We start from the raw sequence: 26,735 nt of genomic DNA, 5'->3' as shown, positions 1-26,735 counted from the left end.
ATTTAAATAGCTAGAGAATAAAAACAATTTGCCAGTAATGGGAAAAAAACCTACAGCACCTGGTGTTCCCATGTGGTCTCCCACCCAAGTACTAACCAGGCCCAACACTGCTTAGCTTCCAAGATCAAACGAGATTGGGCGTATCCAATGTGGTATGTCTGTAGGTGAGATACAGGCACTTTTTTGCCCTCTTCTACTTCTATAACCAGGTAAGCTAATAAAAAAGTTTCCTAACTGTATTGGCTTACTGAAAAAAATCATGTGTTGGTAATGTAAAAAGACCTACAGGACATAATATTAGCAGGTGGTCTCAAATTAAACTACTAAAGAGGCTCAACACTGTTTAGCTGCCAAAAGCAGTTGGAATTAGGCCGAAACAGTGTGGTAAGTCTTTAGGTGATGGCTATTGTGTCTGTTTCACCTCTCTCAAATTTCTATATTGGCAATAAAAAGAAAAAGTTTCCAATTTAAATAGCTAGAGAATAAAAACAATTTGCCAGTAATGGGAAAAAACCTACAGCACCTGGTGTTCCCATGTGGTCTCCCACCCAAGTACTAACCAGGCCCAACACTGCTTAGCTTCCAAGATCAAACGAGATCGGGCGTATCCAATGTGGTATGGCTGTAGGTGAGATACAGTCACTTTTTTGCCCTCTTCTACTTCTATAACCAGGAAAGCTAATAAAAAAGTTTCCTAACATTATTGGCTTACTGAAAAAAATCATGTGTTGCTCATGTAAAAAGACCTACAGGACATAATATTAGCAGGTGGTCTCAAATTAAACTACTAATGAGGCTCAACACTGTTTAGCTGCCAAAAGCAGTTGGAATTGGGCCGAAACAGTGTGGTAAGTCTTTAGGTGATGGCTATTGTGTCTGTTTCACCTCTCTCAAATGTCTGTATTGGCAATAAAAACAAAAAGTTTCCAATTTAAATAGCTAGAGAATAAAAACAATTTGCCAGTAATGGGAAAAAACCTACAGCACCTGGTGTTCCCATGTGGTCTCCCACCCAACTACTAACCAGGCCCAACACTGCTTAGCTTCCAAGATCAGGCGTATCCATTGTGGTATGGCTGTAGTTGAGATACAGGCACTTTTCTGCCCTCTTCTACTTCTATAACCAGGTAAGCTAATAAAAAAGTTTCCTAACTGTATTGGCTTACTGAAAAAAATCATGTGTTGGTAAAGTAAAAAGACCTACAGGACATGATATTAGCAGGTGGTCTCAAATTAAACTACTAATGAGGCTCAACACTGTTTAGCTGCCAAAAGCAGTTGGAATTGGGCCAAAACAGTGTTGTAAGTCTTTAGGTGATGGCTATTGTGTCTGTTTCACCTCTCTCAAATGTCTATATTGGCAATAAAAAGAAAAAGTTTCCAATTTAAATAGCTAGAGAATAAAAACAATTTGCCAGTAATGGGAAAAAACCTACAGCACCTGGTGTTCCCATGTGGTCTCCCACCCAAGTACTAACCAGGCCCAACACTGCTTAGCTTCCAAGATCAAATGAGATTGGGCGTATCCAATGTGGTATGGCTGTAGGTGACATACAGTCACTTTTTTGCCCTCTTCTACTTCTATAACCAGGTAAGCTAATAAAAAAGTTTCCTAACATTATTGGCTTACTGAAAAAAATCATGTGTTGCTCATGTAAAAAGACCTACAGGACATAATATTAGCAGGTGGTCTCAAATTAAACTACTAATGAGGCTCAACACTGTTTAGCTGCCAAAAGCAGTTGGAATTGGTCCGAAACAGTGTGGTAAGTCTTTAGGTGATGGCTATTGTGTCTGTTTGACCTCTCTCAAATGTCTGTATTGGCAATAAAAAGAAAAAGTTTCCAATTTAAATAGATAGAGAATAAAAACAATTTGCGAGTAATGGGAAAAAACCTACAGCACCTGGTGTTCCCATGTGGTCTCCCACCCACGTACTATCCAGACCCAACACTGCTTAGCTACCAAGATCAGACGAGATTGGGCGTATCCAATGTGGTATGGCTGGAGGTGAGACACAGGCACTTTTTTGCCCTCTTCTACTTCTATAACAAGGTAAGCTAATAAAAAAGTTTCCTAACTGTATTGGCTTACAGAATAAAATCATGTGTTGGTAAAGTAAAAAGACCTACAGGACATAATATTAGCAGGTGGTCTCAAATTAAACTACTAAAGAGGCTCAACACTGTTTAGCTGCCAAAAGCAGTTTGAATTGGGCCGAAACAGTGTAAAGTCTTAAGGGGATGGCTATTGTGTCTGTTTGACCTCTCCCAAATGTCTGTATTGGCAATAAAAAGAAAAAGTTTCCAATTTAAATAGCTAGAGAATAAAAACAATTTGCCAGTAATGGGAAAAAACCTACAGCACCTGGTGCTCCCATATGGTCTCCCACCCAAGTACTAACCAGGCCCAACACTGCTTAGCTTCCAAGATCAGACAAGATTGGGAGTATCCAACGTGGTATGGCTGTAGGTGAGATACAGGCACTTTTTTGCCCTCTTCTACTTCTATCTAAAGGTAAGCTAATAAAAAAGTTTCCTAACTGTATTAACTTACTGAAAAAAATCATGTGTTGCTAATGTAAAAAGACCTACAGGACATAATATTAGCAGGTGGTCTCAAATTAAACTACTAATGAGGCTCAACACTGTTTAGCTGCCAAAAGCAGTTGGAATTGGCCCGAAACAGTGAGGTAAGTCTTTAGGTGATGGCTATTGTGTCTGTTTCACCTCTCTCAAATGTCTGTATTGGCAATAAAAAGAAAAAGTTTCCAATTTAAATAGCTAGAGAATAAAAACAATTTGCCAGTAATGGGAAATAACCTACAGCACCTGGTGTTCCCATGTGGTCTCCCACCCAAGTACTAACCAGGCCCAACACTGCTTAGCTTCCAAGATCAGACGAGATTGGGCGTATCCAATGTGGTATGGCTGTAGGTGAGATGCAGGCACTTTTTTGCCCTCTTCTACTTCTATCTAAAGGTAAGCTAATAAAAAAGTTTCCTAACTATATTGGCTAACTGAAAAAAATCATGTGTTGGTAATGTAAAAAGACCAACAGGACATAATATTAGCAGGTGGTCTCAAATTAAACTACTAAAGAGGCTCAACACTATTTAGCTGCCAAAAGCAGTTGGAATTGGGCCGAAACAGTGTGGTAAGTCTTTAGGTGATGGCTATTGTGTCTGTTTGACCTCTCCCAAATGTCTGTATTGGCAATAAAAAGAAAAAGTTTCCAATTTAAATAGCTAGAGAATAAAAACAATTTGCCAGTAATGGGAAAAACCTACAGCACCTGGTGTTCCCATGTGGTCTCCTACCCAAGTACTGACCAGCCCCAACACTGCTTAGCTTCCAAAATAAGACGAGATTGGGCGTATCCAATGTGGTATGGCTGTAGGTGAGATGCAGTCACTTTTTTGCCCTCTTCTACTTCTATCTAAAGGTAAGCTAATAAAAAAGTTTCCTAACTGTATTGGCTTACTGAAAAAAATCATGTGTTTGCAATGTAAAAAGACCTACAGGACATAATATCAGCAGGTGGTCTCAAATTAAACTACTAAAGAGGCTCAACACTATTTAGCTGCCAAAAGCAGTTGGAATTGGGCCGAAACAGTGTGGTAAGTCTTTAGGTGATGGCTATTGTGTCTGTTTGACCTCTCCCAAATGTCTGTATTGGCAATAAAAAGAAAAAGTTTCCAATTTAAATAGCTAGAGAATAAAAACAATTTGCCAGTAATGGGAAAAAACCTACAGCACCTGGTGTTCCCATGTGGTCTCCCACCCAAGTACTAACCAGGCCCAACACTGCTTAGCTTCCAAGATCAGACGAGAGTGGGCATATCCAATGTGGTATGGCTGTAGGTAAGATACAGGCACTTTTTTGCCCTCTTCTACTTCTATAACCAGGTAAGCGAATAAAAAAGTTTCCTAACTGTATTGGCTTACTGAAAAAAATCATGTGTTGGTAATGTAAAAAGACCTACAGGACATAATATTAGCAGGTGGTCTCAAATTAAACTACTAAAGAGGCTCAACACTGTTTAGCTGCCAAAAGCAGTTGGAATTAGGCCGAAACAGTGTGGTAAGTCTTTAGGTGATGGCTATTGTGTCTGTTTGACCTCTCCCAAATGTCTGTATTGGCAATAAAAATAAGAAGTTTCCAATTTAAATAGCTAGAGAATAAAAACAATTTGCCAGTAATGGGAAAAAACCTACAGCACCTGGTGTTCCCATGTGGTCTCCCACCCAAGTACTAACCAGGCCCAACAATGCTTAGCTTCCAAGATCAGACGAGATTGGGCGTATCCAATGTGGTATGGCTGTAGGTGAGATAGAGTCACTTTTTTGCCCTCTTCTACTTCTATAACCAGGTAAGCTAATAAAAAAGTTTCCTAACATTATTGGCTTACTGAAAAAAATCATGTGTTGGTAATGTAAAAAGACCTACAGGACATAATATTAGCAGGTGGTCTCAAATAAACTACTAATGAGGCTCAACACTGTTTAGCTGCCAAAAGCAGTTGGAATTGGGCCGAAACAGTGTGGTAAGTCTTTAGGTGATGGCTATTATGTCTGTTTCACCTCTCTCAAATGTCTGTATTGGCAATAAAAAGAAAAAGTTTCCAATTTAAATAGCTAGAGAATAAAAACAATTTGCCAGTAATGGGAAAAACCTACAGCACCTGGTGTTCCCATGTGGTCTCCCACTCAAGTACTAACCAGGCCCAACACTGCTTAGCTTCCAAGATCAGACGAGATTGGGCGTATCCAATGTGGTATGGCTGTAGGTGAGATACAGTCACTTTTTTGCCCTCTTCTACTTCTATAACCAGGTAAGCTAATAAAAAAGTTTCCTAACATTATTGGCTTACTGAAAAAAATCATGTGTTGGTAATGTAAAAATACCTACAGGACATAATATTAGCAGGTGGTCTCAAATTAAACTACTAAAGAGGCTCAACACTATTTAGCTGCCAAAAGCAGTTGGAATTGGGCCGAAACAGTGTGGTAAGTCTTTAGGTGATGGCTATTGTGTCTGTTTGACCTCTCCCAAATGTCTGTATTGGCAATAAAAAGAAAAAGTTTCCAATTTAAATAGCTAGAGAATAAAAACAATTTGCCAGTAATGGGAAAAAACCTACAGCACCTGGTGTTCCAATGTGGTCTCCCACCCAAGTACTAACCAGGCCCAACACTGCTTAGCTTCCAAGATCAGACGAGATTGGGCGTATTCAATGTGGTATGGCTGTAGTTGAGATAGAGTCACTTTTTTGCCCTCTTCTACTTCTATAACCAGGTAAGCTAATAAAAAAGTTTCCTAACATTATTGGCTTACTGAAAAAAATCATGTGTTGGTAATGTAAAAAGACCTACAGGACATAATATTAGCAGGTGGTCTCAAATTAAACTACTAATGAGGCTCAACACTGTTTAGCTGCCAAAAGCAGTTGGAATTGGGCCGAAACAGTGTGGTAAGTCTTTAGGTGATGGCTATTATGTCTGTTTCACCTCTCTCAAATGTCTGTATTGGCAATAAAAAGAAAAAGTTTTCAATTTAAATAGCTAGAGAATAAAAACAATTTGCCAGTAATGGGAAAAAACCTACAGCACCTGGTGTTCCCATGTGGTCTCCCACCCAAGTACTAACCAGGCCCAACACTGCTTAGCTTCCAAGATCAGACGAGATTGGGCGTATCCAATGTGGTATGGCTGTAGGTGAGATGCAGGCACTTTTTTGCCCTCTTCTACTTCTATCTAAAGGTAAGCTAATAAAAAAGTTTCCTAACATTATTGGCTTACTGAAAAAAATCATGTGTTGGTAATGTAAAAAGACCTACAGGACATAATATTAGCAGGTGGTCTCAAATTAAACTACTAATGAGGCTCAACACTGTTTAGCTGCCAAAAGCAGTTGGAATTGGGCCAAAACAGTGTGGTAAGTCTTTAGGTGATGGCTATTGTGTCTGTTTCACCTCTCTCAAATGTCTATATTGGCAATAAAAAGAAAAAGTTTCCAATTTAAATAGCTAGAGAATAAAAACAATTTGCCAGTAATGGGAAAAAACCTACAGCACCTGGTGTTCCCATGTGGTCTCCCACCCAAGTACTAACCAGGCCCAACACTGCTTAGCTTCCAAGATCAGACGAGATTGGGCGTATCCAATGTGGTATGGCTGTAGGTGAGATTCAGTCACTTTTTTGCCCACTTCTACTTCTATAACCAGGTAAGCTAATAAAAAAGTTTCCTAACATTATTGGCTTACTGAAAAAAATCATGTGTTGCTCATGTAAAAAGACCTACAGGACATAATATTAGCAGGTGGTCTCAAATTAAACTACTAATGAGGCTCAACACTGTTTAGCTGCCAAAAGCAGTTGGAATTGGGCCGAAACAGTGTGGTAAGTCTTTAGGTGATGGCTATTGTGTCTGTTTCACCTCTCTCAAATGTCTGTATTGGCAATAAAAAGAAAAAGTTTCCAATTTAAATAGCTAGAGAATAAAAACAATTTGCCAGTAATGGGAAAAAACCTACAGCACCTGGTGTTCCCATGTGGTCTCCCACCCAAGTACTAACCAGGCCCAACACTGCTTAGCTTCCAAGATCAGGCGTATCCAACGTGGTATGGCTGTAGGTGAGATACAGGCACTTTTTTGCCCTCTTCTACTTCTATAACCAGGTAAGCTAATAAAAAAGTTTCCTAACTGTATTGGCTTACTGAAAAAAATCATGTGTTGGTAAAGTAAAAAGACCTACAGGACATGATATTAGCAGGTGGTCTCAAATTAAACTACTAAAGAGGCTCAACACTGTTTAGCTGCCAAAAGCAGTTGTAATTGGGCCGAAACAGTGTGGAAAGTCTTTAGGTGATGGCTATTGTGTCTGTTTGACCTCTCCCAAATGTCTGTATTGGCAATAAAAAGAAAAAGTTTCCAATTTAAATAGCTAGAGAATAAAAACAATTTGCCAGTAATGGGAAAAAACCTACAGCACCTGGTGTTCCCATGTGGTCTCCCACCCAAGTACTAACCAGGTCCAACACTGCTTAGCTTCCAAGATCAGATGAGATTGGGCATATCCAATGTGGTATGGCTGTAGGTGAGATACAGTCACTTTTTTGCCCTCTTCTACTTCTATAACCAGGTAAGCTAATAAAAAAGTTTCCTAACATTATTGGCTTACTGAAAAAAATCATGTGTTGGTAATGTAAAAAGACCTACAGGACATAATATTAGCAGGTGGTCTCAAATTAAACTACTAATGAGGCTCAACACTGTTAGGTGCCAAAAGTAGTTGGAATTGGGCCGAAACAGTGTGGTAAGTCTTTAGGTGATGGCTATTGTGTCAGTTTCACCTCTCTCAAATATCTGTATTGGCAATAAAAATAAAAAGTTTCCAATTTAAATAGCTAGAGAATAAAAACAATTTGCCAGTAATGGGAAAAAACCTACAGCACGTGGTGTTCCCATGTGGTCTCCCACCCAAGTACTAACCAGGCCCAACACTGCTTAGCTTCCAAGATCAGACGAGATTGGGCGTATCCAATGTGGAATGGCTGTAGGTGAGATACAGTTACTTTTTTGCCCTCTTCTACTTCTATAACCAGGTAAGCTAATAAAAAAGTTTCCTAACATTATTGGCTTACTGAAAAAAATCATATGTTGCTAATGTAAAAAGACCTACACCATATTAGCAGGTGGTCTCAAATTAAACTACTAATGAGACTCAACACTGTTTAGCTGCCAAAAGCAGTTGGAATTGGGCCGAAACAGTGTGGTAAGTCTTTAGGTGATTTCTATTGTGTCTGTTTTACCTCTCTCAAATGTCTGTATTGGCAATAAAAAGAAAAAGTTTCCAATTTAAATAGCTAGAGAATAAAAACAATTTGCCAGTAATGGGAAAAAAACCTACAGCACCTGGTGTTCCCATGTGGTCTCCCACCCAAGTACTAACCAGGCCCAACACTGCTTAGCTTCCAAGATCAGACGAGATTGGGCGTATCCAATGTGGTATGGCTGTAGGTGAGATACAGGCACTTTTTTGCCCTCTTCTACTTCTATAACCAGGTAAGCTAATAAAAAAGTTTCCTAACTGTATTGGCTTACTGAAAAAAATCATGTGTTGGTAATGTAAAAAGACCTACAGGACATAATATTAGCAGGTGGTCTCAAATTAAACTACTAAAGAGGCTCAACACTGTTTAGCTGCCAAAAGCAGTTGGAATTAGGCCGAAACAGTGTGGTAAGTCTTTAGGTGATGGCTATTGTGTCTGTTTGACCTCTCCCAGATGTCTGTATTGGCAATAAAAAGAAAAAGTTTCCAATTTAAATAGCTAGAGAATAAAAACAATTTGCCAGTAATGGGAAAAAACCTACAGCACGTTTTGTTCCCATGTGGTCTCCCACCCAAGTACTAACCAGGCCCAACACTGCTTAGCTTCCAAGTTCAGACGAGATTGGGCGTATCCAATGTGGAATGGCTGTAGGTGAGATACTGTTACTTTTTTGCCCTCTTCTACTTCTATAACCAGGTAAGCTAATAAAAAAGTTTCCTAACATTATTGGCTTACTGAAAAAAATCATGTGTTGCTAATGTAAAAAGACCTACAGGACATAATATTAGCAGGTGGTCTCAAATTAAACTACTAATGAGGCTCAACACTGTTTAGCTGCCAAAAGCAGTTGGAATTGGGCCGAAACAGTGTGGTAAGTCTTTAGGTGATTTCTATTGTGTCTGTTTTACCTCTCTCAAATGTCTGTATTGGCAATAAAAAGAAAAAGTTTCCAATTTAAATAGCTAGAGAATAAAAACAATTTGCCAGTAATGGGAAAAAAACCTACAGCACCTGGTGTTCCCATGTGGTCTCCCACCCAAGTACTAACCAGGCCCAACACTGCTTAGCTTCCAAGATCAGACGAGATTGGGCGTATCCAATGTGGTATGGCTGTAGGTGAGATACAGGCACTTTTTTGCCCTCTTCTACTTCTATAACCAGGTAAGCTAATAAAAAAGTTTCCTAACTGTATTGGCTTACTGAAAAAAATCATGTGTTGGTAATGTAAAAAGACCTACAGGACATAATATTAGCAGGTGGTCTCAAATTAAACTACTAAAGAGGCTCAACACTGTTTAGCTGCCAAAAGCAGTTGGAATTAGGCCGAAACAGTGTGGTAAGTCTTTAGGTGATGGCTATTGTGTCTGTTTGACCTCTCCCAGATGTCTGTATTGGCAATAAAAAGAAAAAGTTTCCAATTTAAATAGCTAGAGAATAAAAACAATTTGCCAGTAATGGGAAAAAACCTACAGCACGTGGTGTTCCCATGTGGTCTCCCAACCAAGTACTAACCAGACCCAACACTGCTTAGGTTCCAAGATCAGACGAGATTGGGCGTACCCAATGTGGTATGGCTGTAGGTGAGATACAGGCACTTTTTTGCCCTCTTCTACTTCTATAACCAGGTAAGCTAATAAAAAAGTGTCCTAACATTATTGGCTTACTGAAAAAAATCATGTGTTGGTAATGTAAAAAGACCTACAGGACATAATATTAGCAGGTGGTCTCAAATTAAACTACTAATGAGGCTCAACACTGTTTAGCTGCCAAAAGCAGTTGGAATTGGGCCAAAACAGTGTTGTAAGTATTTAGGTGATGGCTATTGTGTCTGTTTCACCTCTCTCAAATGTCTATATTGGCAATAAAAAGAAAAAGTTTCCAATTTAAATAGCTAGAGAATAAAAACAATTTGCCAGTAATGGGAAAAAACCTACAGCACCTGGTGTTCCCATGTGGTCTCCCACCCAAGTACTAACCAGGCCCAACACTGCTTAGCTTCCAAGATCAAATTAGATTGGGCGTATCCAATGTGGTATGGCTGTAGGTGACATACAGTCACTTTTTTGCCCTCTTCTACTTCTATAACCAGGTAAGCTAATAAAAAAGTTTCCTAACATTATTGGCTTACTGAAAAAAATCATGTGTTGCTCATGTAAAAAGACCTACAGGACATAATATTAGCAGGTGGTCTCAAATTAAACTACTAATGAGGCTCAACACTGTTTAGCTGCCAAAAGCAGTTGGAATTGGGCCGAAACAGTGTGGTAAGTCTTTAGGTGATGGCTATTGTGTCTGTTTCACCTCTCTCAAATGTCTGTATTGGCAATAAAAAGAAAAAGTTTCCAATTTAAATAGCTAGAGAATAAAAACAATTTGCCAGTAATGGGAAAAAAACCTACAGCACCTGGTGTTCCCATGTGGTCTCCCACCCAAGTACTAACCAGGCCCAACACTGCTTAGCTTCCAAGATCAGACAAGATTGGGCGTATCCAATGTGGTATGGCTGTAGGTGAGATAAAGGCACTTTTTTGCCCTCTTCTACTTCTATAACCAGGTAAGCTAATAAAAAAGTTTCCTAACTGTATTGGCTTACTGAAAAAAATCATGTGTTGGTAATGTAAAAAGACATACAGGACATAATATTAGCAGGTGGTCTCAAATTAAACTACTAAAGAGGCTCAACACTATTTAGCTGCCAAAAGCAGTTGGAATTGGGCCGAAACAGTGTGGTAAGTCTTTAGGTGATGGCTATTGTGTCTGTTTGACCTCTCCCAAATGTCTGTATTGGCAATAAAAAGAAAAAGTTTCCAATTTAAATAGCTGGTGAATAAAAACAATTTGCCAGTAATAAGAAAAAACCTACAGCACCTGGTGTTCCCATGTGGTCTCCCACCCAAGTACTAACCAGGCCCAACACTGCTTAGCTTCCAAGATCAGACGAGAGTGGGCGTATCCAATGTGGTATGGCTGTAGGTAAGATACAGGCACTTTTTTGCCCTCTTCTACTTCTATAACCAGGTAAGCGAATAAAATTTTTTCCTAACTGTATTGGCTTACTGAAAAAAATCATGTGTTGGTAATGTAAAAAGACCTACAGGACATAATATTAGCAGGTGGTCTCAAATTAAACTACTAAAGAGGCTCAACACTATTTAGCTGCCAAAAGCAGTTGGAATTGGGCCGAAACAGTGTGGTAAGTCTTTAGGTGATGGCTATTGTGTCTGTTTGACCTCTCCCAGATGTCTGTATTGGCAATAAAAAGAAAAAGTTTCCAATTTAAATAGCTAGAGAATAAAAACAATTTGCCAGTAATGGGAAAAAACCTACAGCACGTGGTGTTCCCATGTGGTCTCCCACCCAAGTACTAACCAGAACCAACACTGCTTAGCTTCCAAGATCAGACGAGATTGGGCGTATCCAATGTGGTATGGCTGTTGGTGAGAAACAGGCACTTTTTTGCCCTCTTCTACTTCTATAACCAGGTAAGCTAATAAAAAAGTTTCCTAACATTATTGGCTTACTGAAAAAAATCATGTGTTGGTAATGTAAAAAGACCTACAGGACATAATATTAGCAGGTGGTCTCAAATTAAACTACTAATGAGGCTCAACACTGTTTAGCTGCCAAAAGCAGTTGGAATTGGGCCAAAACAGTGTTGTAAGTCTTTAGGTGATGGCTATTGTGTCTGTTTCACCTCTCTCAAATTTCTATATTGGCAATAAAAAGAAAAAGTTTCCAATTTAAATAGCTAGAGAATAAAAACAATTTGCCAGTAATGGGAAAAAACCTACAGCACGTGGTGTTCCCATGTGGTCTCCCACCCAAGTACTAACCAGGCCCAACACTGCTTAGCTTCCAAGATCAGGCGTATCCAATGTGGTATGGCTGTAGATGAGATACAGTTACTTTTTTGCCCTCTTCTACTTCTATAACCAGGTAAGCTAATAAAAAAGTTTCCTAACATTATTGGCTTACTGAAAAAAATCATGTGTTGCTAATGTAAAAAGACCTACAGGACATAATATTAGCAGGTGGTCTCAAATTAAACTACTAAAGAGGCTCAACACTATTTAGCTGCAAAAGCAGTTGGAATTGGGCCGAAACAGTGTGGTAAGTCTTTAGGTGATGGCTATTGTGTCTGTTTCACCTCTCTCAAATGTCTGTATTGGCAATAAAAAGAAAAAGTTTCCAATTTAAATAGCTAGAGAATAAAAACAATTTGCCAGTAATGGGAAAAAAACCTACAGCACCTGGTGTTCCCATGTGGTCTCCCACCCAAGTACTAACCAGGCCCAACACTGCTTAGCTTCCAAGATCAAACGAGATTGGGCGTATCCAATGTGGTATGTCTGTAGGTGAGATACAGGCACTTTTTTGCCCTCTTCTACTTCTATAACCAGGTAAGCTAATAAAAAAGTTTCCTAACTGTATTGGCTTACTGAAAAAAATCATGTGTTGGTAATGTAAAAAGACCTACAGGACATAATATTAGCAGGTGGTCTCAAATTAAACTACTAAAGAGGCTCAACACTGTTTAGCTGCCAAAAGCAGTTGGAATTAGGCCGAAACAGTGTGGTAAGTCTTTAGGTGATGGCTATTGTGTCTGTTTCACCTCTCTCAAATTTCTATATTGGCAATAAAAAGAAAAAGTTTCCAATTTAAATAGCTAGAGAATAAAAACAATTTGCCAGTAATGGGAAAAAACCTACAGCACCTGGTGTTCCCATGTGGTCTCCCACCCAAGTACTAACCAGGCCCAACACTGCTTAGCTTCCAAGATCAAACGAGATCGGGCGTATCCAATGTGGTATGGCTGTAGGTGAGATACAGTCACTTTTTTGCCCTCTTCTACTTCTATAACCAGGAAAGCTAATAAAAAAGTTTCCTAACATTATTGGCTTACTGAAAAAAATCATGTGTTGCTCATGTAAAAAGACCTACAGGACATAATATTAGCAGGTGGTCTCAAATTAAACTACTAATGAGGCTCAACACTGTTTAGCTGCCAAAAGCAGTTGGAATTGGGCCGAAACAGTGTGGTAAGTCTTTAGGTGATGGCTATTGTGTCTGTTTCACCTCTCTCAAATGTCTGTATTGGCAATAAAAACAAAAAGTTTCCAATTTAAATAGCTAGAGAATAAAAACAATTTGCCAGTAATGGGAAAAAACCTACAGCACCTGGTGTTCCCATGTGGTCTCCCACCCAACTACTAACCAGGCCCAACACTGCTTAGCTTCCAAGATCAGGCGTATCCATTGTGGTATGGCTGTAGTTGAGATACAGGCACTTTTCTGCCCTCTTCTACTTCTATAACCAGGTAAGCTAATAAAAAAGTTTCCTAACTGTATTGGCTTACTGAAAAAAATCATGTGTTGGTAAAGTAAAAAGACCTACAGGACATGATATTAGCAGGTGGTCTCAAATTAAACTACTAAAGAGGCTCAACACTGTTTAGCTGCCAAAAGCAGTTGGAATTGGGCCGAAACAGTGTGGAAAGTCTTTAGGTGATGGCTATTGTGTCTGTTTGACCTCTCCCAAATGTCTGTATTGGCAATAAAAAGAAAAAGTTTCCAATTTAAATAGCTAGAGAATAAAAACAATTTGCCAGTAATGGGAAAAAACCTACAGCACATGGTGTTCCCATGTGGTCTCCCACCCAAGTACTAACCAGGCCCAACACTGCTTAGCTTCCAAGATCAGATGAGATTGGGCGTATCCAATGTGGTATGGCTGTAGGTGAGATACAGTCACTTTTTTGCCCTCTTCTACTTCTATAACCAGGTAAGCTAATAAAAAAAGATTCCTAACATTATTGGCTTACTGAAAAAAATCATGTGTTGGTAATGTAAAAAGACCTACAGGACATAATATTAGCAGGTGGTCTCAAATTAAACTACTAATGAGGCTCAACACTGTTAGGTGCCAAAAGTAGTTGGAATTGGGCCGAAACAGTGTGGTAAGTCTTTAGGTGATGGCTATTGTGTCAGTTTCACCTCTCTCAAATGTCTGTATTGGCAATAAAAAGAAAAAGTTTCCAATTTAAATAGCTAGAGAATAAAAACAATTTGCCAGTAATGGGAAAAAACCTACAGCACCTGGTGTCCCCATGTGGTCTCCCACCCAAGTACTGACCAGCCCCAACACTGCTTAGCTTCCAAAATCAGACGAGATTGGGCGTATCCAATGTGGTATGGCTGTAGGTGAGATGCAGTCACTTTTTTGCCCTCTTCTACTTCTATCTAAAGGTAAGCTAATAAAAAAGTTTCCTAACTGTATTGGCTTACTGAAAAAAATCATGTGTTGGCAATGTAAAAAGACCTACAGGACATAATATTAGCAGGTGGTCTCAAATTAAACTACTAAAGAGGCTCAACACTATTTAGCTGCCAAAAGCAGTTGGAATTGGGCCGAAACAGTGTGGTAAGTCTTTAGGTGATGGCTATTGTGTCTGTTTGACCTCTCCCAAATGTCTGTATTGGCAATAAAAAGAAAAAGTTTCCAATTTAAATAGCTGGTGAATAAAAACAATTTGCCAGTAAATGGGAAAAAACCTACAGCACCTGGTGTTCCCATGTGGTCTCCCACCCAAGTACTAACCAGGCCCAACACTGCTTAGCTTCCAAGATCAGACGAGAGTGGGCGTATCCAATGTGGTATGGCTGTAGGTAAGATACAGGCACTTTTTTGCCCTCTTCTACTTCTATAACCAGGTAAGCGAATAAAAAATTTTCCTAACTGTATTGGCTTACTGAAAAAAATCATGTGTTGGTAATGTAAAAAGACCTACAGGACATAATATTAGCAGGTGGTCTCAAATTAAACTACTAAAGAGGCTCAACACTATTTAGCTGCAAAAGCAGTTGGAATTGGGCCGAAACAGTGTGGTAAGTCTTTAGGTGATGGCTATTGTGTCTGTTTCACCTCTCTCAAATGTCTGTATTGGCAATAAAAACAAAAAGTTTCCAATTTAAATAGCTAGAGAATAAAAACAATTTGCCAGTAATGGGAAAAAACCTACAGCACCTGGTGTTCCCATGTGGTCTCCCACCCAAGTACTAACCAGGCCCAACACTGCTTAGCTTCCAAGATCAGGCGTATCCAACGTGGTATGGCTGTAGGTGAGATACAGGCACTTTTTTGCCCTCATCTACTTCTATAACCAGGTAAGCTAATAAAAAAGTTTCCTAACTGTATTGGCTTACTGAAAAAAATCATGTGTTGGTAATGTAAAAAGACCTACAGGACATGATATTAGCAGGTGGTCTCAAATTAAACTACTAAAGAGGCTCAACACTGTTTAGCTGCCAAAAGCAGTTGGAATTGGGCCGAAACAGTGTGGAAAGTCTTTAGGTGATGGCTATTGTGTCTGTTTGACCTCTCCCAAATGTCTGTATTGGCAATAAAAAGAAAAAGTTTCCAATTTAAATAGCTAGAGAATAAAAACAATTTGCCAGTAATGGGAAAAAACCTACAGCACCTGGTGTTCCCATGTGGTCTCGCACCCAAGTACTAACCAGGCCCAACACTGCTTAGCTTCCAAGATCAGATGAGATTGGGCGTATCCAATGTGGTATGGCTGTAGGTGAGATAGAGTCACTTTTTTGCCCTCTTCTACTTCTATAACCAGGTAAGCTAATAAAAAAGTTTCCTAACATTATTGGCTTACTGAAAAAAATCATGTGTTGGTAATGTAAAAAGACCTACAGGACATAATATTAGCAGGTGGTCTCAAATTAAACTACTAATGAGGCTCAACACTGTTTAGCTGCCAAAAGCAGTTGGAATTGGGCCAAAACAGTGTTGTAAGTCTTTAGGTGATGGCTATTGTGTCTGTTTCACCTCTCTCAAATGTCTATATTGGCAATAAAAAGAAAAAGTTTCCAATTTAAATAGCTAGAGAATAAAAACTATTTGCCAGTAATGGGAAAAAACCTACAGCACCTGGTGTTCCCATGTGGTCTCCCACCCAAGTACTAACCAGGCCCAACACTGCTTAGCTTCCAAGATCAAACGAGATTGGGCGTATCCAATGTGGTATGGCTGTAGGTGAGATACAGGCACTTTTTTTGCCCTCTTCTACTTCTATAACCAGGTAAGCTAATAAAAAAGTTTCCTAACATTATTGGCTTACTGAAAAAAATCATGTGTTGCTCATGTAAAAAGACCTACAGGACATAATATTAGCAGGTGGTCTCAAATTAAACTACTAATGAGGCTCAACACTGTTTAGCTGCCAAAAGCAGTTGGAATTGGGCCGAAACAGTGTGGTAAGTCTTTAGGTGATGGCTATTGTGTCTGTTTCACCTCTCTCAAATGTCTGTATTGGCAATAAAAACAAAAAGTTTCCAATTTAAATAGCTAGAGAATAAAAACAATTTGCCAGTAATGGGAAAAAACCTACAGCACCTGGTGTTCCCATGTGGTCTCCCACCCAAGTACTAACCAGGCCCAACACTGCTTAGCTTCCAAGATCAGGCGTATCCAACGTGGTATGGCTGTAGTTGAGATACAGGCACTTTTTTGCCCTCTTCTACTTCTATAACCAGGTAAGCTAATAAAAAAGTTTCCTAACTGTATTGGCTTACTGAAAAAAATCATGTGTTGGTAAAGTAAAAAGACCTACAGGACATTATATTAGCAGGTGGTCTCAAATTAAACTACTAAAGAGGCTCAACACTGTTTAGCTGCCAAAAGCAGTTGGAATTGGGCCGAAACAGTGTGGAAAGTCTTTAGGTGATGGCTATTGTGTCAGTTTCACCTCTCTCAAATGTCTGTATTGGCAATAAAAAGAAAAAGTTTCCAATTTAAATAGCTAGAGAATAAAAACAATTTGCCAGTAATGGGAAAAAACCTACAGCACCTGGTGTTCCCATGTGGTCTCCCACCCAAGTACTAACCAGGCCCAACACTGCTTAGCTTCCAAGATCAGATGAGATTGGGCGTATCCAATGTGGTATGGCTGTAGGTGAGATAGAGTCACTTTTTTGCCCTCTTCTACTTCTATAACCAGGTAAGCTAATAAAAAAGTTTCCTAACATTATTGGCTTACTGAAAAAAATCATGTGTTGCTAATGTAAAAAGACCTACAGGACATAATATTAGCAGGTGGTCTCAAATTAAACTACTAATGAGGCTCAACACTGTTTAGCTGCCAAAAGCAGTTGGAATTGGGCCAAAACAGTGTGGTAAGTCTTTAGGTGATTTCTATTGTGTCTGTTTCACCTCTCTCAAATGTCTGTATTGGCAATAAAAAGAAAAAGTTTCCAATTTAAATAGCTAGAGAATAAAAACAATTTGCCAGTAATGGGAAAAAACCTACAGCACGTGGTGTTCCCATGTGGTCTCCCACCCAAGTACTAACCAGGCCCAACACTGCTTAGTTTCCAAGATCAGACGAGATTGGGCGTATCCAATGTGGTATGGCTGTAGGTGAGATACAGGCACTTTTTTGCCCTCTTCTACTTCTATAACCAGGTAAGCTAATAAAAAAGTTTCCTAACTGTATTGGCTTACTGAAAAAAATCATGTGTTGGTAATGTAAAAAGACCTACAGGACATAATATTAGCAGGTGGTCTCAAATTAATCTACTAAAGAGGCTCAACACTGTTTAGCTGCCAAAAGCAGTTGGAATTAGGCCGAAACAGTGTGGTAAGTCTTTAGGTGATGGCTATTGTGTCTGTTTGACCTCTCCCAGATGTCTGTATTGGCAATAAAAAGAAAAAGTTTCCAATTTAAATAGCTAGAGAATAAAAACAATTTGCCAGTAATGGGAAAAAACCTACAGCACGTGGTGTTCCCATGTGGTCTCCCACCCAAGTACTTACCAGACCCAACACTGCTTAGCTTCCAAGATCAGGCGTATCCAACGTGGTATGGCTGTAGGTGAGATACAGGCACTTTTTTGCCCTCTTCTACTTCTATAACCAGGTAAGCTAATAAAAAAGTTTCCTAACTGTATTGGCTTACTGAAAAAAATCATGTGTTGGTAAAGTAAAAAGACCTACAGGACATGATATTAGCAGGTGGTCTCAAATTAAACTACTAAAGAGGCTCAACACTGTTTAGCTGCCAAAAGCAGTTGGAATTGGGCCGAAACAGTGTGGAAAGTCTTTAGGTGATGGCTATTGTGTCTGTTTGACCTCTCCCAAATGTCTGTATTGGCAATAAAAAGAAAAAGTTTCCAATTTAAATAGCTAGAGAATAAAAACAATTTGCCAGTAATGGGAAAAAACCTACAGCACCTGGTGTTCCCATGTGGTCTCCCACCCAAGTACTAACCAGGCCCAACACTGCTTAGCTTCCAAGATCAGATGAGATTGGGCGTATGCAATGTGGTATGGCTGTAGGTGAGATACAGTCACTTTTTTGCCCTCTTCTACTTCTATAACCAGGTAAGCTAATAAAAAAGTTTCCTAACATTATTGGCTTACTGAAAAAAATCATGTGTTGGTAATGTAAAAAGACCTACAGGACATAATATTAGCAGGTGGTCTCAAATTAAACTACTAATGAGGCTCAACACTGTTAGGTGCCAAAAGTAGTTGGAATTGGGCCGAAACAGTGTGGTAAGTCTTTAGGTGATGGCTATTGTGTCAGTTTCACCTCTCTCAAATGTCTGTATTGGCAATAAAAATAAAAAGTTTCCAATTTAAATAGCTAGAGAATAAAAACAATTTGCCAGTAATGGGAAAAAACCTACAGCACATGTGTTCCCATGTGGTCTCCCACCCAAGTACTATCTAGGCCCAACACTGCTTAGCTTCCAAGATCAGACGAGATTGGGCGTATCCAATGTGGTATGGCTGTAGGTGAGATACAGTTACTTTTTTGCCCTCTTCTACTTCTATAACCAGGTAAGCTAATAAAAAAGTTTCCTAACATTATTGGCTTACTGAAAAAAATCATGTGTTGCTAATGTAAAAAGACCTACAGGACATAATATTAGCAGGTGGTCTCAAATTAAACTACTAATGAGGCTCAACACTGTTTAGCTGCCAAAAGCAGTTGGAATTGGGCCGAAACAGTGTGGTAAGTCTTTAGGTGATTTCTATTGTGTCTGTTTCACCTCTCTCAAATGTTTGTATTGGCAATAAAAAGAAAAAGTTTCCAATTTAAATAGCTAGAGAATAAAAACAATTTGCCAGTAATGGGAAAAAAACCTACAGCATCTGGTGTTCCCATGTGGTCTCCCACCCAAGTACTAACTAGGCTCAAAACTGCTTAGCTTCCAAGATCAGACGAGATTGGGCGTATCCAATGTGGTATGGCTGTAGGTGAGATACAGGCACTTTTTTGCCCTCTTCTACTTCTATAACCAGGTAAGCTAATAAAAAAGTTTCCTAACTGTATTGGCTTACTGAAAAAAATCATGTGTTGGTAATGTAAAAAGACCTACAGGACATAATATTAGCAGGTGGTCTCAAATTAAACTACTAAAGAGGCTCAACACTGTTTAGCTGCCAAAAGCAGTTGGAATTAGGTCGAAACAGTGTGGTAAGTCTTTAGGTGATGGCTATTGTGTCTGTTTGACCTCTCACAGATGTCTGTATTGGCAATAAAAAGAAAAAGTTTCCAATTTAAATAGCTAGAGAATAAAAACAATTTGCCAGTAATGGGAAAAAACCTACAGCACGTGGTGTTCCCATGTGGTCTCCCACCCAAGTACTAACCAGACCCAACACTGCTTAGCTTCCAAGATCAGACGAGATTGGGCGTACCCAATGTGGTATGGCTGTAGGTGAGATACAGGCACTTTGTTGCCCTCTTCTACTTCTATAACCAGGTAAGCTAATAAAAAAGTTTCCTAACATTATTGGCTTACTGAAAAAAATCATGTGTTGGTAATGTAAAAAGACCTACAGGACATAATATTAGCAGGTGGTCTCAAATTAAACTACTAATGAGGCTCAACACTGTTTAGCTGCCAAAAGCAGTTGGAATTGGGCCGAAACAGTGTGGTAAGTCTTTAGGTGATGGCTATTGTGTCTGTTTCACCTCTCTCAAATGTCTGTATTGGCAATAAAAACAAAAAGTTTCCAATTTAAATAGCTAGAGAATAAAAACAATTTGCCAGTAATGGGAAAAAACCTACAGCACCTGGTGTTCCCATGTGGTCTCCCACCCAAGTACTAACCAGGCCCAACACTGCTTAGCTTCCAAGATCAGGCGTATCCAACGTGGTATGGCTGTAGTTGAGATACAGGCACTTTTTTGCCCTCTTCTACTTCTATAACCAGGTAAGCTAATAAAAAAGTTTCCTAACTGTATTGGCTTACTGAAAAAAATCATGTGTTGGTAAAGTAAAAAGACCAACAGGACATTATATTAGCAGGTGGTCTCAAATTAAACTACTAAAGAGGCTCAACACTGTTTAGCTGCCAAAAGCAGTTGGAATTGGGCCGAAACAGTGTGGAAAGTCTTTAGGTGATGGCTATTGTGTCTGTTTGACCTCTCCCAAATGTCTGTATTGGCAATAAAAAGAAAAAGTTTCCAATTTAAATAGCTAGAGAATAAAAACAATTTGCCAGTAATGGGAAAAAACCTACAGCACCTGGTGTTCCCATGTGGTCTCCCACCCAAGTACTAACCAGGCCCAACACTGCTTAGCTTCCAAGACCAGATGAGATTGGGCGTATCCAATGTGGTATGGCTGTAGGTGAGATACAGTCACTTTTTTGCCCTCTTCTACTTCTATAACCAGGTAAGCTAATAAAAAAGTTTCCTAACATTATTGGCTTACTGAAAAAAATCATGTGTTGGTAATGTAAAAAGACCTACAGGACATAATATTAGCAGGTGGTCTCACATTAAACTACTAATGAGGCTCAACACTGTTAGGTGCCAAAAGTAGTTGGAATTGGGCCGAAACAGTGTGGTAAGTCTTTAGGTGATGGCTATTGTGTCAGTTTCACCTCTCTCAAATGTCTGTATTGGCAATAAAAAGAAAAAGTTTCCAATTTAAATAGCTAGAGAATAAAAACAATTTGCCAGTAATGGGAAAAAACCTACAGCACCTGGTGTTCCCATGTGGTCTCCTACCCAAGTACTGACCAGCCCCAACACTGCTTAGCTTCCAAAATCAGACGAGATTGGGCGTATCCAATGTGGTATGGCTGTAGGTGAGATGCAGTCACTTTTTTGCCCTCTTCTACTTCTATCTAAAGGTAAGCTAATAAAAAAGTTTCCTAACTGTATTGGCTTACTGAAAAAAATCATGTGTTTGCAATGTAAAAAGACCTACAGGACATAATATCAGCAGGTGGTCTCAAATTAAACTACTAAAGAGGCTCAACACTATTTAGCTGCCAAAAGCAGTTGGAATTGGGCCGAAACAGTGTGGTAAGTCTTTAGGTGATGGCTATTGTGTCTGTTTGACTTCTCCCAAATGTCTGTATTGGCAATAAAAAGAAAAAGTTTCCAATTTAAATAGCTAGAGAATAAAAACAATTTGCCAGTAATGGGAAAAAACCTACAGCACCTGGTGTTCCCATGTGGTCTCCCACCCAAGTACTAACCAGGCCCAACACTGCTTAGCTTCCAAGATCAGACGAGTGTGGGCGTATCCAATGTGGTATGGCTGTAGGTGAGATAGAGTCACTTTTTTGCCCTCTTCTACTTCTATAACCAGGTAAGCTAATAAAAAAGTTTCCTAACATTATTGGCTTACTGAAAAAAATCATGTGTTGGTAATGTAAAAAGACCTACAGGACATAATATTAGCAGGTGGTCTCAAATAAACTACTAATGAGGCTCAACACTGTTTAGCTGCCAAAAGCAGTTGGAATTGGGCCAAAACAGTGTGGTAAGTCTTTAGGTGATGGCTATTGTGTCTGTTTGACCTCTCCCAGATGTCTGTATTGGCAATAAAAAGAAAAAAGTTTCCAATTTAAATAGCTAGAGAATAAAAACAATTTGCCAGTACTGGGAAAAAACCTACAGCACGTGGTGTTCCCATGTGGTCTCCCACCCAAGTACTAACCAGACCCAACACTGCTTAGCTTCCAAGATCAGACGAGATTGAGCGTATCCAATGTGGTATGGCTGTAGGTGAGATACAGGCACTTTTTTGCCCTCTTCTACTTCTATAACCAGGTAAGCTAATAAAAAAGTTTCCTAACATTATTGGCTTACTGAAAAAAATCATGTGTTGGTAATGTAAAAAGACCTACAGGACATAATATTAGCAGGTGGTCTCAAATTAAACTACTAATGAGGCTCAACACTGTTTAGCTGCCAAAAGCAGTTGGAATTGGGCCAAAACAGTGTTGTAAGTCTTTAGGTGATGGCTATTGTGTCTGTTTCACCTCTCTCAAATGTCTATATTGGCAATAAAAAGAAAAAGTTTCCAATTTAAATAGCTAGAGAATAAAAAAAAATTGCCAGTAATGGGAAAAAACCTACAGCACCTGGTGTTCCCATGTGGTCTCCCACCCAAGTACTAACCAGGCCCAACACTGCTTAGCTTCCAAGGTCAGACGAGATTGGGTTTATCCAATGTGGTATGGCTGTAGGTGAGATACAGTCACTTTTTTGCCCTCTTCTACTTCTATAACCAGGAAAGCTAATAAAAAAGTTTCCTAACATTATTGGCTTACTGAAAAAAATCATGTGTTGCTCATGTAAAAAGACCTACAGGACATAATATTAGCAGGTGGTCTCAAATTAAACTACTAATGAGGCTCAACACTGTTTAGCTGCCAAAAGCAGTTGGAATTGGGCCGAAACAGTGTGGTAAGTCTTTAGGTGATGGCTATTGTGTCTGTTTCACCTCTCTCAAATGTCTGTATTGGCAATAAAAACAAAAAGTTTCCAATTTATATAGCTAGAGAATAAAAACAATTTGCCAGTAATGGGAAAAAACCTACAGCACCTGGTGTTCCCATGTGGTCTCCCACCCAAGTACTAACCAGGCCCAACACTGCTAAGCTTCCAAGATCAGGCGTATCCAACGTGGTATGGCTGTAGGTTAGATACAGGCACTTTTTTGCCCTCTTCTACTTCTATAACCAGGTAAGCTAATAAAAAAGTTTCCTAACTGTATTGGCTTACTGAAAAAAATCATGTGTTGGTAAAGTAAAAAGACCTACAGGACATGATATTAGCAGGTGGTCTCAAATTAAACTACTAAAGAGGCTCAACACTGTTTAGCTGCCAAAAGCAGTTGGAATTGGGCCGAAACAGTGTGGAAAGTCTTTAGGTGATGGCTATTGTGTCTGTTTGACCTCTCCCAAATGTCTGTATTGGCAATAAAAAGAAAAAGTTTCCAATTTAAATAGCTAGAGAATAAAAACAATTTGCCAGTAATGGGAAAAAACCTACAGCACCTGGTGTTCCCCTGTGGTCTCCCACCCAAGTACTAACCAGGCCCAACACTGCTTAGCTTCCAAGATCAGATGAGATTGGGCGTATCCAATGTGGTATGGCTGTAGGTGAGATACAGTCACTTTTTTGCCCTCTTCTACTTCTATAACCAGGTAAGCTAATAAAAAAGTTTCCTAACATTATTGGCTTACTGAAAAAAATCATGTGTTGCTAATGTAAAAAGACCTACAGGACATAATATTAGCAGGTGGTCTCAAATTAAACTACTAATGAGGCTCAACACTGTTTAGCTGCCAAAAGCAGTTGGAATTGGGCCAAAACAGTGTGGTAAGTCTTTAGGTGATTTCTATTGTGTCTGTTTCACCTCTCTCAAATGTCTGTATTGGCAATAAAAAGAAAAAGTTTCCAATTTAAATAGCTATAGAATAAAAACAATTTGCCAGTAATGGGAAAAAACCTACAGCAAGTGGTGTTCCCATGTGGTCTCCCACCCAAGTACTAACCAGGCCCAACACTGCTTAGCTTCCAAGATCAGACGAGATTGGGCGTATCCAATGTGGTATGGCTGTAGGTGAGATACAGGCACTTTTTTGCCCTCTTCTACTTCTATAACCAGGTAAGCTAATAAAAAAGTTTCCTAACTGTATTGGCTTACTGAAAAAAATCATGTGTTGGTAATGTAAAAAGACCTACAGGACATAATAGTAGCAGGTGGTCTCAAATTAATCTACTAAAGAGGCTCAACACTGTTTAGCTGCCAAAAGCAGTTGGAATTAGGCCGAAACAGTGTGGTAAGTCTTTAGGTGATGGCTATTGTGTCTGTTTGACCTCTCCCAGATGTCTGTATTGGCAATAAAAAGAAAAAGTTTCCAATTTAAATAGCTAGAGAATAAAAACAATTTGCCAGTAATGGGAAAAAACCTACAGCACGTGGTGTTCCCATGTGGTCTCCCACCCAAGTACTAACCAGACCCAACACTGCTTAGCTTCCAAGATCAGGCGTATCCAACGTGGTATGGCTGTAGGTGAGATACAGGCACTTTTTTGCCCTCTTCTACTTCTATAACCAGGTAAGCTAATAAAAAAGTTTCCTAACTGTATTGGCTTACTGAAAAAAATCATGTGTTGGTAAAGTAAAAAGACCTACAGGACATGATATTAGTAGGTGGTCTCAAATTAAACTACTAAAGAGGCTCAACACTGTTTAGCTGCCAAAAGCAGTTGGAATTGGGCCGAAACAGTGTGGAAAGTCTTTAGGTGATGGCTATTGTGTCTGTTTGACCTCTCCCAAATGTCTGTATTGGCAATAAAAAGAAAAAGTTTCCAATTTAAATAGCTAGAGAATAAAAACAATTTGCCAGTAATGGGAAAAAACCTACAGCACCTGGTGTTCCCATGTGGTCTCCCACCTAAGTACTAACCAGGCCCAACACTGCTTAGCTTCCAAGATCAGATGAGATTGGGCGTATCCAATGTGGTATGGCTGTAGGTGAGATACAGGCACTTTTTTGCCCTCTTCTACTTCTATAACCAGGTAAGCTAATAAAAAAGTTTCCTAACATTATTGGCTTACTGAAAAAAATCATGTGTTGGTAATGTAAAAAGACCTACAGGACATAATATTAGCAGGTGGTCTCAAATTAAACTACTAATGAGGCTCAACACTGTTAGGTGCCAAAAGTAGTTGGAATTGGGCCGAAACAGTGTGGTAAGTCTTTAGGTGATGGCTATTGTGTCAGTTTCACCTCTCTCAAATGTCTGTATTGGCAATAAAAATAAAAAGTTTCCAATTTAAATAGCTAGAGAATAAAAACAATTTGCCAGTAATGGGAAAAAACCTACAGCACATGTGTTCCCATGTGGTCTCCCACCCAAGTACTATCCAGGCCCAACACTGCTTAGCTTCCAAGATCAGACGAGATTGGGCGTACCCAATGTGGTATGGCTGTAGGTGAGATACAGGCACTTTGTTGCCCTCTTCTACTTCTATAACCAGGTAAGCTAATAAAAAAGTTTCCTAACATTATTGGCTTACTGAAAAAAATCATGTGTTGGTAATGTAAAAAGACCTACAGGACATAATATTAGCAGGTGGTCTCAAATTAAACTACTAATGAGGCTCAACACTGTTTAGCTGCCAAAAGCAGTTGGAATTGGGCCAAAACAGTGTTGTAAGTCTTTAGGTGATGGCTATTGTGTCTGTTTCACCTCTCTCAAATGTCTATATTGGCAATAAAAAGAAAAAGTTTCCAATTTAAATAGCTAGAGAATAAAAACAATTTGCCAGTAATGGGAAAAAACCTACAGCACCTGGTGTTCCCATGTGGTCTCCCACCCAAGTACTAACCAGGCCCAACACTGCTTAGCTTCCAAGATCAAACGAGATTGGGCGTATCCAATGTGGTATGGCTGTAGGTGAGATACAGGCACTTTTTTTGCCCTCTTCTACTTCTATACCAGGTAAGCTAATAAAAAAGTTTCCTAACATTATTGGCTTACTGAAAAAAATCATGTGTTGCTCATGTAAAAAGACCTACAGGACATAATATTAGCAGGTGGTCTCAAATTAAACTACTAATGAGGCTCAACACTGTTTAGCTGCCAAAAGCAGTTGGAATTGGGCCGAAACAGTGTGGTAAGTCTTTAGGTGATGGCTATTGTGTCTGTTTCACCTCTCTCAAATGTCTGTATTGGCAATAAAAACAAAAAGTTTCCAATTTAAATAGCTAGAGAATAAAAACAATTTGCCAGTAATGGGAAAAAACCTACAGCACCTGGTGTTCCCATGTGGTCTCCCACCCAAGTACTAACCAGGCCCAACACTGCTTAGCTTCCAAGATCAGGCGTATCCAACGTGGTATGGCTGTAGGTGAGATACAGGCACTTTTTTGCCCTCTTCTACTTCTATAACCAGGTAAGCTAATAAAAAAGTTTCCTAACTGTATTGGCTTACTGAAAAAAATCATGTGTTGGTAAAGTAAAAAGACCTACAGGACATGATATTAGTAGGTGGTCTCAAATTAAACTACTAAAGAGGCTCAACACTGTTTAGCTGCCAAAAGCAGTTGGAATTGGGCCGAAACAGTGTGGAAAGTCTTTAGGTGATGGCTATTGTGTCTGTTTGACCTCTCCCAAATGTCTGTATTGGCAATAAAAAGAAAAAGTTTCCAATTTAAATAGCTAGAGAATAAAAACAATTTGCCAGTAATGGGAAAAAACCTACAGCACCTGGTGTTCCCATGTGGTCTCCCACCCAAGTACTAACCAGGCCCAACACTGCTTAGCTTCCAAGATCAGATGAGATTGGGCGTATCCAATGTGGTATGGCTGTAGGTGAGATACAGGCACTTTTTTGCCCTCTTCTACTTCTATAACCAGGTAAGCTAATAAAAAAGTTTCCTAACATTATTGGCTTACTGAAAAAAATCATGTGTTGGTAATGTAAAAAGACCTACAGGACATAATATTAGCAGGTGGTCTCAAATTAAACTACTAATGAGGCTCAACACTGTTAGGTGCCAAAAGTAGTTGGAATTGGGCCGAAACAGTGTGGTAAGTCTTTAGGTGATGGCTATTG

General features: G+C 39.3%; 39 non-coding genes and 19 pseudogenes across 39 annotated transcripts; all 58 read right to left on the bottom strand.

The window, feature by feature from the left end:
• Positions 1 to 47: 47 nt before the first annotated feature.
• Positions 48 to 166, bottom strand: LOC146032709 (5S ribosomal RNA). Its single transcript, XR_014458132.1, has one exon. It is a non-coding gene; the product is annotated as a 5S ribosomal RNA (ribosomal RNA).
• Positions 167 to 511: 345 nt separating this feature from the next.
• LOC146031062 (5S ribosomal RNA) lies at positions 512 to 630 on the bottom strand. The gene has a single exon (XR_014456540.1). It is a non-coding gene; the product is annotated as a 5S ribosomal RNA (ribosomal RNA).
• Positions 631 to 975: 345 nt separating this feature from the next.
• On the bottom strand, positions 976 to 1,084 carry LOC146029550 (5S ribosomal RNA; annotated as a pseudogene).
• Positions 1,085 to 1,429: 345 nt separating this feature from the next.
• Positions 1,430 to 1,548, bottom strand: LOC146032096 (5S ribosomal RNA). Its single transcript, XR_014457541.1, has one exon. It is a non-coding gene; the product is annotated as a 5S ribosomal RNA (ribosomal RNA).
• Positions 1,549 to 1,893: 345 nt separating this feature from the next.
• Positions 1,894 to 2,012, bottom strand: LOC146027925 (5S ribosomal RNA; annotated as a pseudogene).
• A 343-nt stretch (positions 2,013 to 2,355) lies between these two features.
• On the bottom strand, positions 2,356 to 2,474 carry LOC146033940 (5S ribosomal RNA). Its single transcript, XR_014459348.1, has one exon. It is a non-coding gene; the product is annotated as a 5S ribosomal RNA (ribosomal RNA).
• Positions 2,475 to 2,819: 345 nt separating this feature from the next.
• On the bottom strand, positions 2,820 to 2,938 carry LOC146028203 (5S ribosomal RNA). The gene has a single exon (XR_014455195.1). It is a non-coding gene; the product is annotated as a 5S ribosomal RNA (ribosomal RNA).
• Positions 2,939 to 3,282: 344 nt separating this feature from the next.
• Positions 3,283 to 3,401, bottom strand: LOC146029209 (5S ribosomal RNA; annotated as a pseudogene).
• Positions 3,402 to 3,746: 345 nt separating this feature from the next.
• LOC146033658 (5S ribosomal RNA) lies at positions 3,747 to 3,865 on the bottom strand. The gene has a single exon (XR_014459068.1). It is a non-coding gene; the product is annotated as a 5S ribosomal RNA (ribosomal RNA).
• Positions 3,866 to 4,210: 345 nt separating this feature from the next.
• On the bottom strand, positions 4,211 to 4,329 carry LOC146030537 (5S ribosomal RNA). Its single transcript, XR_014456028.1, has one exon. It is a non-coding gene; the product is annotated as a 5S ribosomal RNA (ribosomal RNA).
• Positions 4,330 to 4,672: 343 nt separating this feature from the next.
• LOC146030878 (5S ribosomal RNA) lies at positions 4,673 to 4,791 on the bottom strand. Its single transcript, XR_014456359.1, has one exon. It is a non-coding gene; the product is annotated as a 5S ribosomal RNA (ribosomal RNA).
• A 345-nt stretch (positions 4,792 to 5,136) lies between these two features.
• Positions 5,137 to 5,255, bottom strand: LOC146032951 (5S ribosomal RNA). Its single transcript, XR_014458362.1, has one exon. It is a non-coding gene; the product is annotated as a 5S ribosomal RNA (ribosomal RNA).
• Positions 5,256 to 5,600: 345 nt separating this feature from the next.
• LOC146028191 (5S ribosomal RNA) lies at positions 5,601 to 5,719 on the bottom strand. The gene has a single exon (XR_014455194.1). It is a non-coding gene; the product is annotated as a 5S ribosomal RNA (ribosomal RNA).
• A 345-nt stretch (positions 5,720 to 6,064) lies between these two features.
• LOC146028179 (5S ribosomal RNA) lies at positions 6,065 to 6,183 on the bottom strand. Its single transcript, XR_014455193.1, has one exon. It is a non-coding gene; the product is annotated as a 5S ribosomal RNA (ribosomal RNA).
• Positions 6,184 to 6,528: 345 nt separating this feature from the next.
• On the bottom strand, positions 6,529 to 6,637 carry LOC146029029 (5S ribosomal RNA; annotated as a pseudogene).
• Positions 6,638 to 6,982: 345 nt separating this feature from the next.
• On the bottom strand, positions 6,983 to 7,101 carry LOC146031490 (5S ribosomal RNA). The gene has a single exon (XR_014456956.1). It is a non-coding gene; the product is annotated as a 5S ribosomal RNA (ribosomal RNA).
• Positions 7,102 to 7,445: 344 nt separating this feature from the next.
• On the bottom strand, positions 7,446 to 7,564 carry LOC146033825 (5S ribosomal RNA). The gene has a single exon (XR_014459234.1). It is a non-coding gene; the product is annotated as a 5S ribosomal RNA (ribosomal RNA).
• A 341-nt stretch (positions 7,565 to 7,905) lies between these two features.
• On the bottom strand, positions 7,906 to 8,024 carry LOC146028168 (5S ribosomal RNA). Its single transcript, XR_014455192.1, has one exon. It is a non-coding gene; the product is annotated as a 5S ribosomal RNA (ribosomal RNA).
• A 345-nt stretch (positions 8,025 to 8,369) lies between these two features.
• LOC146028141 (5S ribosomal RNA) lies at positions 8,370 to 8,488 on the bottom strand (annotated as a pseudogene).
• A 346-nt stretch (positions 8,489 to 8,834) lies between these two features.
• On the bottom strand, positions 8,835 to 8,953 carry LOC146028156 (5S ribosomal RNA). The gene has a single exon (XR_014455190.1). It is a non-coding gene; the product is annotated as a 5S ribosomal RNA (ribosomal RNA).
• Positions 8,954 to 9,298: 345 nt separating this feature from the next.
• Positions 9,299 to 9,417, bottom strand: LOC146028478 (5S ribosomal RNA; annotated as a pseudogene).
• Positions 9,418 to 9,762: 345 nt separating this feature from the next.
• On the bottom strand, positions 9,763 to 9,881 carry LOC146032184 (5S ribosomal RNA). The gene has a single exon (XR_014457627.1). It is a non-coding gene; the product is annotated as a 5S ribosomal RNA (ribosomal RNA).
• A 346-nt stretch (positions 9,882 to 10,227) lies between these two features.
• On the bottom strand, positions 10,228 to 10,346 carry LOC146031920 (5S ribosomal RNA). Its single transcript, XR_014457372.1, has one exon. It is a non-coding gene; the product is annotated as a 5S ribosomal RNA (ribosomal RNA).
• A 345-nt stretch (positions 10,347 to 10,691) lies between these two features.
• On the bottom strand, positions 10,692 to 10,810 carry LOC146032793 (5S ribosomal RNA). The gene has a single exon (XR_014458211.1). It is a non-coding gene; the product is annotated as a 5S ribosomal RNA (ribosomal RNA).
• Positions 10,811 to 11,155: 345 nt separating this feature from the next.
• On the bottom strand, positions 11,156 to 11,274 carry LOC146028078 (5S ribosomal RNA; annotated as a pseudogene).
• Positions 11,275 to 11,619: 345 nt separating this feature from the next.
• LOC146029486 (5S ribosomal RNA) lies at positions 11,620 to 11,728 on the bottom strand (annotated as a pseudogene).
• A 345-nt stretch (positions 11,729 to 12,073) lies between these two features.
• LOC146032708 (5S ribosomal RNA) lies at positions 12,074 to 12,192 on the bottom strand. Its single transcript, XR_014458131.1, has one exon. It is a non-coding gene; the product is annotated as a 5S ribosomal RNA (ribosomal RNA).
• Positions 12,193 to 12,537: 345 nt separating this feature from the next.
• Positions 12,538 to 12,656, bottom strand: LOC146031061 (5S ribosomal RNA). Its single transcript, XR_014456538.1, has one exon. It is a non-coding gene; the product is annotated as a 5S ribosomal RNA (ribosomal RNA).
• A 345-nt stretch (positions 12,657 to 13,001) lies between these two features.
• LOC146029549 (5S ribosomal RNA) lies at positions 13,002 to 13,110 on the bottom strand (annotated as a pseudogene).
• A 345-nt stretch (positions 13,111 to 13,455) lies between these two features.
• On the bottom strand, positions 13,456 to 13,574 carry LOC146031682 (5S ribosomal RNA). The gene has a single exon (XR_014457143.1). It is a non-coding gene; the product is annotated as a 5S ribosomal RNA (ribosomal RNA).
• Positions 13,575 to 13,919: 345 nt separating this feature from the next.
• Positions 13,920 to 14,038, bottom strand: LOC146028378 (5S ribosomal RNA; annotated as a pseudogene).
• Positions 14,039 to 14,384: 346 nt separating this feature from the next.
• On the bottom strand, positions 14,385 to 14,503 carry LOC146032792 (5S ribosomal RNA). The gene has a single exon (XR_014458210.1). It is a non-coding gene; the product is annotated as a 5S ribosomal RNA (ribosomal RNA).
• A 344-nt stretch (positions 14,504 to 14,847) lies between these two features.
• Positions 14,848 to 14,956, bottom strand: LOC146029028 (5S ribosomal RNA; annotated as a pseudogene).
• Positions 14,957 to 15,301: 345 nt separating this feature from the next.
• On the bottom strand, positions 15,302 to 15,420 carry LOC146032458 (5S ribosomal RNA). The gene has a single exon (XR_014457892.1). It is a non-coding gene; the product is annotated as a 5S ribosomal RNA (ribosomal RNA).
• A 345-nt stretch (positions 15,421 to 15,765) lies between these two features.
• LOC146030557 (5S ribosomal RNA) lies at positions 15,766 to 15,884 on the bottom strand. Its single transcript, XR_014456047.1, has one exon. It is a non-coding gene; the product is annotated as a 5S ribosomal RNA (ribosomal RNA).
• Positions 15,885 to 16,230: 346 nt separating this feature from the next.
• Positions 16,231 to 16,339, bottom strand: LOC146029285 (5S ribosomal RNA; annotated as a pseudogene).
• Positions 16,340 to 16,684: 345 nt separating this feature from the next.
• LOC146031135 (5S ribosomal RNA) lies at positions 16,685 to 16,803 on the bottom strand. The gene has a single exon (XR_014456609.1). It is a non-coding gene; the product is annotated as a 5S ribosomal RNA (ribosomal RNA).
• A 345-nt stretch (positions 16,804 to 17,148) lies between these two features.
• LOC146034551 (5S ribosomal RNA) lies at positions 17,149 to 17,267 on the bottom strand. Its single transcript, XR_014459956.1, has one exon. It is a non-coding gene; the product is annotated as a 5S ribosomal RNA (ribosomal RNA).
• Positions 17,268 to 17,612: 345 nt separating this feature from the next.
• On the bottom strand, positions 17,613 to 17,721 carry LOC146029691 (5S ribosomal RNA; annotated as a pseudogene).
• A 345-nt stretch (positions 17,722 to 18,066) lies between these two features.
• LOC146030324 (5S ribosomal RNA) lies at positions 18,067 to 18,185 on the bottom strand. The gene has a single exon (XR_014455824.1). It is a non-coding gene; the product is annotated as a 5S ribosomal RNA (ribosomal RNA).
• A 344-nt stretch (positions 18,186 to 18,529) lies between these two features.
• Positions 18,530 to 18,647, bottom strand: LOC146027612 (5S ribosomal RNA). The gene has a single exon (XR_014455005.1). It is a non-coding gene; the product is annotated as a 5S ribosomal RNA (ribosomal RNA).
• A 346-nt stretch (positions 18,648 to 18,993) lies between these two features.
• LOC146028581 (5S ribosomal RNA) lies at positions 18,994 to 19,112 on the bottom strand (annotated as a pseudogene).
• Positions 19,113 to 19,457: 345 nt separating this feature from the next.
• On the bottom strand, positions 19,458 to 19,576 carry LOC146034904 (5S ribosomal RNA). The gene has a single exon (XR_014460308.1). It is a non-coding gene; the product is annotated as a 5S ribosomal RNA (ribosomal RNA).
• A 345-nt stretch (positions 19,577 to 19,921) lies between these two features.
• Positions 19,922 to 20,030, bottom strand: LOC146029284 (5S ribosomal RNA; annotated as a pseudogene).
• Positions 20,031 to 20,375: 345 nt separating this feature from the next.
• Positions 20,376 to 20,494, bottom strand: LOC146030806 (5S ribosomal RNA). The gene has a single exon (XR_014456290.1). It is a non-coding gene; the product is annotated as a 5S ribosomal RNA (ribosomal RNA).
• Positions 20,495 to 20,838: 344 nt separating this feature from the next.
• LOC146028282 (5S ribosomal RNA) lies at positions 20,839 to 20,957 on the bottom strand (annotated as a pseudogene).
• Positions 20,958 to 21,302: 345 nt separating this feature from the next.
• On the bottom strand, positions 21,303 to 21,421 carry LOC146034039 (5S ribosomal RNA). Its single transcript, XR_014459445.1, has one exon. It is a non-coding gene; the product is annotated as a 5S ribosomal RNA (ribosomal RNA).
• A 345-nt stretch (positions 21,422 to 21,766) lies between these two features.
• LOC146034892 (5S ribosomal RNA) lies at positions 21,767 to 21,885 on the bottom strand. Its single transcript, XR_014460296.1, has one exon. It is a non-coding gene; the product is annotated as a 5S ribosomal RNA (ribosomal RNA).
• Positions 21,886 to 22,230: 345 nt separating this feature from the next.
• Positions 22,231 to 22,349, bottom strand: LOC146031756 (5S ribosomal RNA). Its single transcript, XR_014457213.1, has one exon. It is a non-coding gene; the product is annotated as a 5S ribosomal RNA (ribosomal RNA).
• A 345-nt stretch (positions 22,350 to 22,694) lies between these two features.
• LOC146029443 (5S ribosomal RNA) lies at positions 22,695 to 22,803 on the bottom strand (annotated as a pseudogene).
• Positions 22,804 to 23,148: 345 nt separating this feature from the next.
• LOC146030855 (5S ribosomal RNA) lies at positions 23,149 to 23,267 on the bottom strand. The gene has a single exon (XR_014456338.1). It is a non-coding gene; the product is annotated as a 5S ribosomal RNA (ribosomal RNA).
• Positions 23,268 to 23,612: 345 nt separating this feature from the next.
• LOC146034998 (5S ribosomal RNA) lies at positions 23,613 to 23,731 on the bottom strand. Its single transcript, XR_014460401.1, has one exon. It is a non-coding gene; the product is annotated as a 5S ribosomal RNA (ribosomal RNA).
• Positions 23,732 to 24,076: 345 nt separating this feature from the next.
• Positions 24,077 to 24,185, bottom strand: LOC146029640 (5S ribosomal RNA; annotated as a pseudogene).
• Positions 24,186 to 24,530: 345 nt separating this feature from the next.
• On the bottom strand, positions 24,531 to 24,649 carry LOC146032312 (5S ribosomal RNA). The gene has a single exon (XR_014457753.1). It is a non-coding gene; the product is annotated as a 5S ribosomal RNA (ribosomal RNA).
• A 344-nt stretch (positions 24,650 to 24,993) lies between these two features.
• Positions 24,994 to 25,111, bottom strand: LOC146035079 (5S ribosomal RNA). Its single transcript, XR_014460483.1, has one exon. It is a non-coding gene; the product is annotated as a 5S ribosomal RNA (ribosomal RNA).
• A 345-nt stretch (positions 25,112 to 25,456) lies between these two features.
• Positions 25,457 to 25,575, bottom strand: LOC146030556 (5S ribosomal RNA). Its single transcript, XR_014456046.1, has one exon. It is a non-coding gene; the product is annotated as a 5S ribosomal RNA (ribosomal RNA).
• A 345-nt stretch (positions 25,576 to 25,920) lies between these two features.
• Positions 25,921 to 26,029, bottom strand: LOC146029027 (5S ribosomal RNA; annotated as a pseudogene).
• Positions 26,030 to 26,374: 345 nt separating this feature from the next.
• On the bottom strand, positions 26,375 to 26,493 carry LOC146031123 (5S ribosomal RNA). The gene has a single exon (XR_014456598.1). It is a non-coding gene; the product is annotated as a 5S ribosomal RNA (ribosomal RNA).
• Positions 26,494 to 26,735: the final 242 nt, after the last annotated feature.

This window comes from Crinia signifera, chromosome 8, assembly GCF_055691185.1.
Source record: "Crinia signifera chromosome 8, ASM5569118v1, whole genome shotgun sequence".
In the NCBI taxonomy this organism is placed as follows: domain Eukaryota; kingdom Metazoa; phylum Chordata; class Amphibia; order Anura; family Myobatrachidae; genus Crinia; species Crinia signifera.
This window is presented reverse-complemented; position numbering and strand designations above follow the sequence as displayed.